This window comes from Pseudophryne corroboree, chromosome 6 (assembly GCF_028390025.1).
Source record: "Pseudophryne corroboree isolate aPseCor3 chromosome 6, aPseCor3.hap2, whole genome shotgun sequence".
In the NCBI taxonomy this organism is placed as follows: Eukaryota; Metazoa; Chordata; class Amphibia; order Anura; family Myobatrachidae; genus Pseudophryne; species Pseudophryne corroboree.
The window spans coordinates 788,339,709-788,350,884 of NC_086449.1; the positions used below are offsets into that span (position 1 = coordinate 788,339,709).

At 40.4% G+C, this 11,176-nt stretch overlaps 1 long non-coding RNA gene across 2 annotated transcripts in view; it reads left to right on the top strand.

Annotated features, from left to right (window-relative positions):
- LOC134933514 (uncharacterized) overlaps positions 1 to 10,287 on the top strand; it is a 50,569-nt gene extending 40,282 nt beyond the window's left edge. Inside the window, exon 3 of one of the 2 annotated variants that reach the window (XR_010179724.1) lies at positions 10,196 to 10,287. This is a non-coding gene — a long non-coding RNA (uncharacterized LOC134933514). Of the gene's footprint in view, positions 1 to 6,604; positions 7,246 to 10,195 lie in introns of those variants that run through there. The other variant, XR_010179723.1, reaches the window with a different exon arrangement.
- Positions 10,288 to 11,176: the final 889 nt, after the last annotated feature.

Here is an 11,176-nt window from a genome sequence, read left to right on the forward strand (position 1 = left end):
TAGTGTGTTAAATAAAACAGATTGTTGGGTATGCTCTCAAGTACCTCAAGGTCATAGCAAATCAGGGCTAGTACCATTTCCTTTAACGTTAGGGGAGGTACTTGAGTTAAGTGGTGGGAGACCGGTGGACAGGAGGTTTAATATCTCCAGCCCTCCTAGTTTGAAGCTCCACCAATACCATGTGGATAGGTCCCTATTATGTTTTAACATCTCCAATCCCCGAAAGCCAGGAAATTGGGAAGTATCATGGAGTAACCAAACCATGACCTTTTCGCATAGAGCAGATAGAATGCCTACAGATACAGAGCTTATACGCCACATAGCCAGTAGAGGAAAATCTTTCCGATATAGGTATACCTTAGGAAATAGGATTACGAGAGTTGGAGAGGTATCACCAGGATACTGTGCACATATCGTACAACCTGATACGTGTACTAAGCAGATGGAAGAATTAGGGTTAGGAGATTTCACATGGAAGGTGTGTAATATGGTTATGTCCTACTCCGTCCCATATGTTCTCCCCGATGATGCATATTTCATATGCGGGAGAAAGGCGTATAAGTGGCTTGCCCCAAACTCTGAAGGATTGTGTTATATTGGAAAAGTACTGCCTGAAGTAATGACTGTATCACATGACAAAATGAAAGACATACACCGTGTTGCCCAAACTCCTTATACTCACACCCATTACGAGCACGTAGTTAAACGGCACCTGATAGAAAGAACAGAGCATCCGGCCTCTGACATGATCCATGAATCCACCGGGATTCAGTTTCTAATCGCGTTAGACATCACTTGCACCACCAGAGGAGTGCTGAATTATAAATACATATCTGCGCTTGCAAATTTGTTAGATAATATCACTGAAATGTATGATGACACGTTTAGGTATACTGGAAGAGAACTTCAAGCTTATAAAACAGAACTGGTACAGCATAGAATGGTTCTTAATTACCTCACAGCAGTGACAGGCGGATATTGTGTCACACTGGCAACACAATACGGCGTGAAATGTTGCACATATATTACGAATAGCACCGAGGACCCGGTCGAGGTCATAGACCAAAAGATGGACGATATTCTCCAACTGAAGTGGGAATTTCGCAGGAGACACAATCTCACTCTTGCTGCTGTAGGTAATGAGCTGACTGGTTGGGTGTCATGGTTGAACCCGCGAAATTGGTTCTCTGGTTTAGGAGAGTGGGCTCAAGGAGTCATAATGGATGTTGGGAAGTTTCTCCTATGTATCTTAGGTGTTGTCATATCAATTGGTTTGATATTTAGATGCGGACAGGCTTTAATGAAGTGCAATCGTCGTACTAGGGTAATGAGTTTAAGGAGTGAGGAAACTGTAATTCCCATGGATCTGATTTATGACCCAAATGTAGAAACAATGATGTGATGAAAATGCGATTTCTACGGTCCGTTTCTTTCACCTGTTTTTCCGTTTCCTCCAAGGTAAAAAGACCCACTTGGACGAGGAATTTGATGAGCCGATGTACAGACAACAGATGGATTAAAGAAGAAGTTTTGACAACCTGATGCACAGATTTTTGATGAACTTTGCCATAGATCCCCAGTTTCCCTAGAAATTTTAAAATTACGCTAGCCCAACACTTTTGTAAATCTATGGACATTGACAGCTTTTGCTCGCACCTTATGGGCAAAAGCACAAAGAAGACTGCAACCAACAGACACCGAACAAGACTTCAACCGACAAATGTACATTAACCTGACATAGAATACTACAGCATTTACCATAAGTGTTCTTTATCTTCATTTCTACAACCCTCAGGTAATGACACACATAGTCGATAGGGAATCCAGGCACAGATATCAGCAATCACATATTCCCCCATTCATGTATCATCAACTAAAATGTGCTCCCCCATTTTGTTACAACCAAAAGCCGAAAAGAGCTCGGTAAAGTTTGACAGCCCATCCACAGACCCGTACCACGGGATAAGAAGGAATTCAAATGTATACTTCGCAATACCTCGAAGCTTGATGTACCACACGTACGGCACGATGATACATGACCCCCCAAACATGGACTCATACACACATGCTTCTGCTATCTCACTAGGTCATACCCTCTTCACTCCTTCTCCTCTCTCCTCCCTACCCAACCATGGAAATGTATTAACCCCTGACATATATTTTTCTCTTTTTGAAATGTTTTAGGAAGTGGCAGTTATTGTTGACTGCCAAAGGGTGGACTGTCAAAGTCAGAAAAATATCTCTATGCACACTACCATATTTGCACCTCACACAGGTCCGTGCTGCGCATGCGTACGCTCTCCCGTACGGGCGCATACTCACAGTCGCGGGCACCCGCAGGCGCACGGTATGCGTATTTACGGTAGAGTTTATGTGATCGTAGCGTGCGACTCAATCGTTACATATTTTCACTATATAATGTATTTTGTAGATCATGGTCCCTTTGATAGATTCTGAAAGTTTAGTTAATATAGCATGTTCCTGGACAGAGAGATCCCTCTTTGTATTGTACGAAGGGTCTAACAGGGGTCATACAGTGGTGTTTGGTACCCATCGGAAGAGTATTTAAATAGCAATATTCCGGTGTTAGTTTGGAGCGGATTAATCGCTCGTGCGAATAGTTATGGACATAAGAAGTTTATGTCCATTTACTATTATTTGCTCTTACTTAGTCATGCGGCGGGAAACCCAGTATCCCACCCACCTGAGCTGTTGGAAATAGTCACAGCCCACCTGTATGAATCAACCTATGACCTTTTGTTATAATGCGAGGAGGAATTCCTGTGTCCAATGAACAATGAGATTGTAGGGACCATTGAATTGTATTGTGTGTGGGGCATAAATAGACAAGCCGATCACATCCAGCTCTCACTCTTCAACGGTTATCATTGCTGAAAATCGGGAGCTGGATGTCCAGAGGCGCATGCGATCGTTTCCCCTTGTGCGTAAGTGTTTCTCCGCAACCATATTGTTCTTACTGTTATTGTGGGCCATTTCTCTCTCTCTCTCTCTCTTCTCCTCTTTCTCTCTTATTTTTCCCTTAAAACATAATTGTATTGTATTGTATTTCCTGTGTAGTTATCTGGTTAGGTAGTCTATGTTATATTGTAGTGTATGACTTGTATTGTGTTAATTCTTTTGCAAGTATATCATTCATAATATATATTTATTAGGCGTTGGACCCTAAGCCCAGGTATCTGTGTATTTCTTATAGTGTTTAGTATTCTCAGAGCGTCGGTGACGCTCGAACAGCATTTGTGTTAATAAGGTTACACTAGGTTGCATCTACACCCTATTTCTACACTAAGGTTTAACATTGTGAGCGTCAGCGCCGCTGGTGATCTCCTCGTGGTCCCGAGCGTCCGCTACGCTATAGCGAATCATTACGTTAGACGGCAGCCAATAGCGTGCCTGCCTGTGATCTCTTGGCCGTGAGCGAACGTGACGCTTGAGCGTCTCGACTACGGCTAAGCGATTGTTACGCAACGAGCGTACCCTTACGGTACTCCATACGTGAATAGCGTACAGTGTTCTTAGACCTCACAAAGGGTTTTATATAAGATAAATATCTAGCTTTATCACTACGAACACTCGAGCGACTGAAAAGCGTTGCTCAAGCTTGTGTAAAACTGCATCATTTTGTGTGAAAGTACTTCGCACGTGCGCGCTGCATACCATACGCATGCGCAGAACAGCCAATTTTTAGCCTGATCGCTACACTGCGAAAAATGCCAGCGAGCTATCAACTCAGAATGAGGGCCCATGTGTATAAGGGACTCTACCTGGCATAATGTGTATAAGAGGCTCTACCTGGCACAATGTGTATAAGAGGCTCTACCTAGCACAATGTGTATAAGGCGCTCTACCTGGCACAATGTGTATAAGAGGCTCTACCTGGCACAGTGTGTATAAGGGGGTTCCTGGCGTAATGTGTATAAGAGGCTACCTGGAGGAGCGTGTATAAGAGGCTTTACCTGGCACAGTGTGTATAAGAGGCTTCCAGGCGCAAGGTGTATAAGAGGCTACCTGGCGCAATGTGTATAAGAGGCTCTACCTGGTGCAACATGTATAAAAGGCTCTGCCTGGCGCAACGTGTATAAGGGGCTGTAGCATGGCATATTATGTATAAGGGGTATTGCTGTGTGCTGTAATGTGACTGATGGACACTACTGTGCAATGTAATGTGAATTGGTACTATTCTGTTGCCATGCCCCTTCCCCATGAGGACACCCTCCTACATTTTTGGCACCTGCCTTCAGCGCACACTGCCCCTGTTTTGAATGGGTGGGTTGGCGCCAAAAGGAAATGTTCACCCTGGGTGCCGCAAGGTCTAGAACTGGCCCAGATCCCAAGGCGCTCAAAGACTATGCGGCACTAGCAAAAAGGGACTACTAAAGAAATCCTTACATTCCACCGCCGTACAAGTGAATGGTGCTTAGTCACGTCCCAAATAGAAATAAAAAAGTTCACTTGTGATAGTCCATGCCAATATAGTCAAACAACTCAAGCATTTCACTAATGTCCCTTGATAAACTTGTTTTGCCTTTTGTGTGGTAAAGGCAAATGTAAAGCACTGTGAGTTCTATTTGGAGAAAAGTGCTATATTAATAACATGGACACCCACGAGTGGGAATAGTCAGCATGCCGACTGTTGGGCTTTTAATTGTTCGGGATCCCGGCATCGGTATATTGAGGCCGCCGGTAACTACATCCCGAACAGGGCCGGTTCTTGCCCTTGTGGCGCCCCGGGCAAAATGTTAGGGGCGTGGCTTAATATGGGGGCATGGTCAGTTATGCCCCCATTTGTAGCGCCGCTGAAAGATAAGAAAAAAAAAGTATACTTACATCCCCGCTCCTGATTCCAGACCGCTGCAGACCTCCACCGGCGACGCTCCTCTCCTCGGATGCATAGAGACTAGAGGTCAATTATAACCCCTAGCGTCTGTGCCACAATTATGTGCGGTGCGCGATGACGTCATCGCGCACCGCACAGCAAAAGTTCTCTCCACGAAGGGAAACTAGACGCGTAGCGTCTGGTTCCCTTCACAGCGGGGGACCAGCGGGGGGCACAGTGGCGGATCATGCCATGGTGCGGCACCCTCCGGATGGCTCCGGCGCCCTCCGGAAGGCGGCGCCCAGGGCAAAAGTCCTGCTTGCCCGTGGCAAGTTCCGCTACTGATCCCGAATAAAACATACAACGTTGGACCAATACTGTGACTAGCTCTACAAATGGAACCAAAGGAAAGTCACACATCTTGAGGTGAACTATTAGGCTTCAGCACAAGTTATGTTATTCATATCATTTATATTCTAACTACAGGGTGTACGTAGATCACTGCTATTGGAATTATACCGCATTGAATTAATATAAGTTCTCTCACTTTTACTGCTCTTCACTGCGATGTGTTTGAATTGTATCTAGTAGAAGCTGTTTGAGGTGAATGTTCCATTAAAAAATTTTTATCAGTATATATTGAAAACGAGCGATTAATATTTAAATAAGCTTAACTTTAATTGTCCGTGTGTTGATTATTCCTGTGACCTCTCAGATGCACTCAATAATAAAATAATTCAATTTGGGAATAGTAATTATCTTGGAGCATTAACTCCCTTTCAGATTTGTGTGGTTTTCGGAAGCATTTTTTTTTTTTTAAAAGATTGATAAAAGATTTATAAAAATGAGTTTTAATTACTGTGAAAGTTTTCTGAGTTAAAAAAAAAAGAAATAAAATGTCTTAATCACCTTATTAGAACTTGTTCAATAATTAGTGACCTTCAAACCCTTTATAAAAAGATGTTTTGCACTTGAATGGTCCCAACTAATGATTTAATTTTATTGCTAAATCACACTGAGCAAGTGTTCACTCCTTAGCAGCGCGAGATTGTGTACATTTGTATGGATGCTCCAGGTGAGAAGGTACTGATTACCCTAGCCTGGGATTGTCTGTGGGGGCCTAGCGGGGGGCCTGGTGTTAAAGATGGAGAGCGCTACTGCACACACTCCATATTGCTCCGGGGAGGCTTCATTCCCTACACCAAGATGGCCACCAAGGCTACTACAGCATATAAAAAAAAGGTTGTCTTTTGCCAATAAGGTTGTGCAGAGTCGAACTGGCCCACAGTGGTACAGGGGAAACCACTGGTGGGCCCCACTGCCTTAGGGCCCACTCCTTCCTCTAGGGATCAGGTTCCAGACTCTGCACTTGTATTATACATGGTAGATATGTTGCATTACATTGCACAAGACTATTGTGCATTTCAAGCCTCTGTGGGGGTTGGCCACACCCCCTTTGTAGGTTGGTCACACCGCTAAGTTTGGGCCCCTATCACTGCATTCCCTCGGTGGGCCCTTCATACCACAGTCCGACACTGAGGTTGTGTCTTTCTGAGCGCTTTGAATCCATGACTTTACAAAGTTTACATACATCCAAATGTATTTTTGGGTGTCGGTTTTATTTTTTGTTTACTCCATTGCTGTCCATAAAGACACTCTAAATCTGAATATTATGCTACATAGGGAAGCTTTCCTGCATGAAAAATCAGATTATATGGCTACATCATGGAACTATCTCGATTAAAATTACAACTGCTTTATGTTCAATAGGGAAAGTGCCGCAAGACTGTCAGAGCTTTGTTCCCTGGTCCATTGGTCTTGGCAGCACTGGTCCTGCCTGGTGAGCCACAGCTGCAGCTGTTTATCTAAACCCTCTTTGCAAAGAACTAATACACTATGACTGGAGAATGCTCAGACCACCATACAGTACCACCCACTTCCTGACCGCAGCCAATCCCCTGCATCCTGAGGGTTTATGAATCTGGCGGCTAGTAGCACAAACTGCCAGATTATTGTCCTTCCCTGCCTTGATCCACTGCTCTCCTGACCTCTGCAATTCCTGGCAATCCTCCTGACTCTCTCTGCCTCTAGCTTTGACTACTGACATCTCTCTCGGACCCCAGTGGCTAATACGGATCAATTGCCACTGGAATGGCTATCAAAACAAAGTTTTTAAAAGAAGATTTTAAAGCTATGGTTGTTGATAGAGTATCTTATGTACACGACATGTGTTTTTACACTTTATATAACCTATCACCCCCTTTTTTTTTTTTTTGCTTTAAATTATGTATTTTTATTCCAAAGTTTTTACTGCCGAATAAGACCTACAGTTAAACCCGAAAAAAGTATAGTACGTCTATGAGAGTGTGCGTCGTCTCCTCTTTTTCAAAATAAATAAAAACTTAAAAATATATATTTTATTAAGTATATTTCTAATATGGCCAACAGATAATGGAGGAAGACCAGAAAGTACAGTCTCTGTGGTGATCGTAGTGTGCCCAAGCGACAAAGGCACTCAAAGAGGGAATGATACACAATATTGTGATGTCTATATATATCAGACCATGTTGGATTTACCTTAAAATTAATTGCTGCGTTATACCTAGTGGCGATCTCACCACGTACTTGATAACCGCTGCCATCTACTTCCCGACTGAATGACTGAATCACATTGGAATTGCATCATCGTAGCCCTGACCCAACTGTAAAATGGCACAAATTGGGTAGGGGGGGTAATCAACAATGATGCACTTGCAGACGCGGTTGCACCTCCAGCACTCTCCTGGTGGAATATTTTAAGAAGTCAGCAAATATATCGCTTCAGAATAATGTTCCTCATCTGTTTGCATACTTCAGTTTTAATTTGCTATAAGCTCTGTTTTGCTTAATAACATTGAGCCTGCACTCTTCATCTGCAATGACCTGCAGAGACCAACGTTTGACACATTGTTACTATTTAATAGTAACACAGGTAGCATTAATGTATTAATGTTGTTATTATTATAATTTATACAACTATTGTTATTACTATTATTATTATTATTATTATTATTACTACTACTACTACTACTATTATAACTACTATCATCATTATTATTACTACTATTATTACTACTACTACTACTATTATTATTATTATTATTATTACTACAATTACTATTATTATTATTACTACTATTACTAAAATTATTATTATTATTATTATTACTAAAATCATTATTATTATTATAATTATTACTACTACTATTACTATTCTTATTACTATACTATCATTATTATTATTATTACAACTACCACTACTACTACTACTATTATTATTAATATTATTATAATTATTACTACTATTACTATTATTATTATCAATATCATCATCATCATCATTATTATTATTATCATTATTATTATTATTATTATTATTATTACAAGTTTATTATTATTACTGTTACTATATAGAAGGATTCTACCATTATATCTTTTTTTTTCATTCTATTCATTTTTATTTAAACATGATGATAGCTAACATACTGCAAATATGTACTTTATATAGATACATGTTTTTACTAATTTAAACAGTATAAACACAATCACTAAACTACTATGAAAACTTTTTTATTGATTCCAATAACCTTTCTTTTATAACTTGTTTTTTTCTGTGTTTATTTGTAAATAGCCACCGACTGAACGGAGAAGCAGTTATAGGCCTATAGATTACCTGGATATTTATATATCCGGTGAAGGTGCCCATACACACTGCAATTTTATTTGCCTATTAAGATATTTTAGACCTAACCAGATGCAAATCCTAAAGTGTATAGGCCAAGAAAGACAGTGAATCACAATAAAATATCTAATTGTGATCTATGAGGCATCAACTGAATGGTCCAACTTTCCACATGACAAACAGCGACCACAGAGGGCTCAGTGTTTCCGATACTACTGAACGGTAACATTTCGTGTGCAATATTAGACAATGTGCATCTGCACTATCCATAGAACATAGCCATCAGGTTACTATCAGCCATACAGGTTAATCTTGCAAAATTTAGGCCCAGATTTATCAAGCCTTGGAGAGTGACAAATTGCGCAGTGATAAAGTATCAGCCAACCAGCTCCTAACTGTCATGTTACAGGTTGTGTTTGAAAAATGACAATTAGGAGCTGATTGGTTGGTACTTTATCACCGTGCAATTTATCACTCTCCAAGGCTTGATAAATCTTGGCCATAGTATGGTTTGATCAAATACAGTTTAATAGCAATATAAAGGGCAAACTGGACACAACGAGCCCTGGAAACATAATGGGGCGTATTCTGAGTTGGGATTAAAGCAAACCATGGTGCAATACAAGGAATAGCAAATACATTTATTATTTTTGCATGCTGGGTAAATACTGTCTGCTTTTGCATGTAGCCCACAAATACCAGACACCTTTATGTGTACCCTGCAATTTAGGTTTGAGTTTGGACGCTCCTCTCCTAAATTTGACTCTCTCTGCACACAATACATCTGCCCCACCTGCAGCGCTACATGGTTTTACCCAGTTGCAAAGTTACTTGCATTATTTTGCTTTGTATTCTACAGTAAGTAGAGGCAGTAATGTACTATACACTTTTATAAGTAATTCCTTTAAGTTAATAATAAAACATATATATTTGCCTGCGTAATATTGATAATTATATTCAAGTCACTAGTAGTACTATTTATTTTCTGCTTGTGTCAACTTTCAAATAGCTTCTATACATGAGATGATTACAGAGGGAAAAGTACGGATTCATTACAACACTGTAAATAATCCATATAAATTAGTAAATACAGCAAAATACAGGGTGATTCAAAAGTCGCAGTACACCCTTTTGTTTCAAAAACTGTGCAGAAAATGGGAAAACTGAATACTCTTGTAAGGTATGGGTGAGGTGGGCTATCTTTTAGGGTATGTACCAAACATGGGCGCCATCTTGAATCTAAGTCAGTTTTCCCTTTTTCTGCACAGTTTTTGAAACAAAAAGGTGTATTGCGACTTTTGAATCACCCTATATTGTACTGCTGAATTTATGATAACGGCTAATAAAAGTCTAAACTGGAATATACTGTATGTAAAAAAAAAAAGAAAAAAAAAATGAAGATATAATGACAGCATACAAATAATAACATAATAAAAATTTTTTTTTTAAAAACAACAAGAATAGAAATATTTCAGTATCACTTTGCAATAAGTTGAGCAATGGAATTGCTGTGTGTAAAGTAAGAATAAGTTATTTGTAGTCATTTTCTGATACCGGAAAAGCAACCGATAATATCATTGTTTTATTTGTACAAATACTTACCATTTATTTTAATATAATTCTTGATATATATTTTTTAGGTCTCACGTTCTCCCAATAATTCAGTCCGCATTCGCTCTGCTTTGCGCTCCAATAAAATTGACCTTTCGTTCCAGAAGCTGATTGGTATTTTTCCTATGAAGAATTGACTCTCTGCATTGTAAGTGCTATAGAATAGTGTCACAGATATTTAAACCATGTAGGCTGAGACATGCCCTGCTCATTTGCATACATATTTTATTTCACTGAGCAACCAGCACAATTGCTGCCCTGGAAAGTCCCTTCTGTTGCATATTCCTTCTGTGTACTGTCAATGCAGGAACTGGTAGTGAGTGACAGAGCTAATTGTAGCTTACACAATACCTCTGTGCCAGTGCAGAAGGGCGCAGTGTTCACGGGACATGTAGAATGCTGTACAGTGCTTAAATATAAATTGCAGGACATAAAGTGTGTGCATGCAGATCAAAGGGTGCTGCAAAAATGTAAAGGGGCAGATTTATTAAGCTTGGTGAAGTGAAAAAGTGGAAGGTGATAATGCACCAGCCAGTCATCTCCTAACTGTCATTCTTCAAACCCAGCCTGTAACATGGTAGTTAGGATCTGATTGGTTGGTACTTTATCACCTTCCACTTTATCACTTCACCAGGCTTAATAAGTCTGCCCCCACAAGTTGCCAGGGATGACATTACTCTTAAATTGTTCCGTCATTTTGAAGGGCTGGTAACTAGTGTGTATATATATATATATATATATATATAGCCAACAGAAGGTCCGTCTCTCCCATTAGTGTCAGTGCTGCGCCGGGTGCCTTCACATCGTGTGAAATATACATGTGGCTGGTGCAGCACTCCAGGCGACCAAAGAACTCAGAGCCAGTACGACAGGTTGAATCACAACGTTTCAATGCCTTTATTTCTGCATTTTCATCAGGTCATACAGAGTAAGATAACTTGCCTAAATACCAAGTGTAATCACCCAGGTGTGGAGTAGCGTCCGGGACCGCGGTCTGAAATTACGTCAGT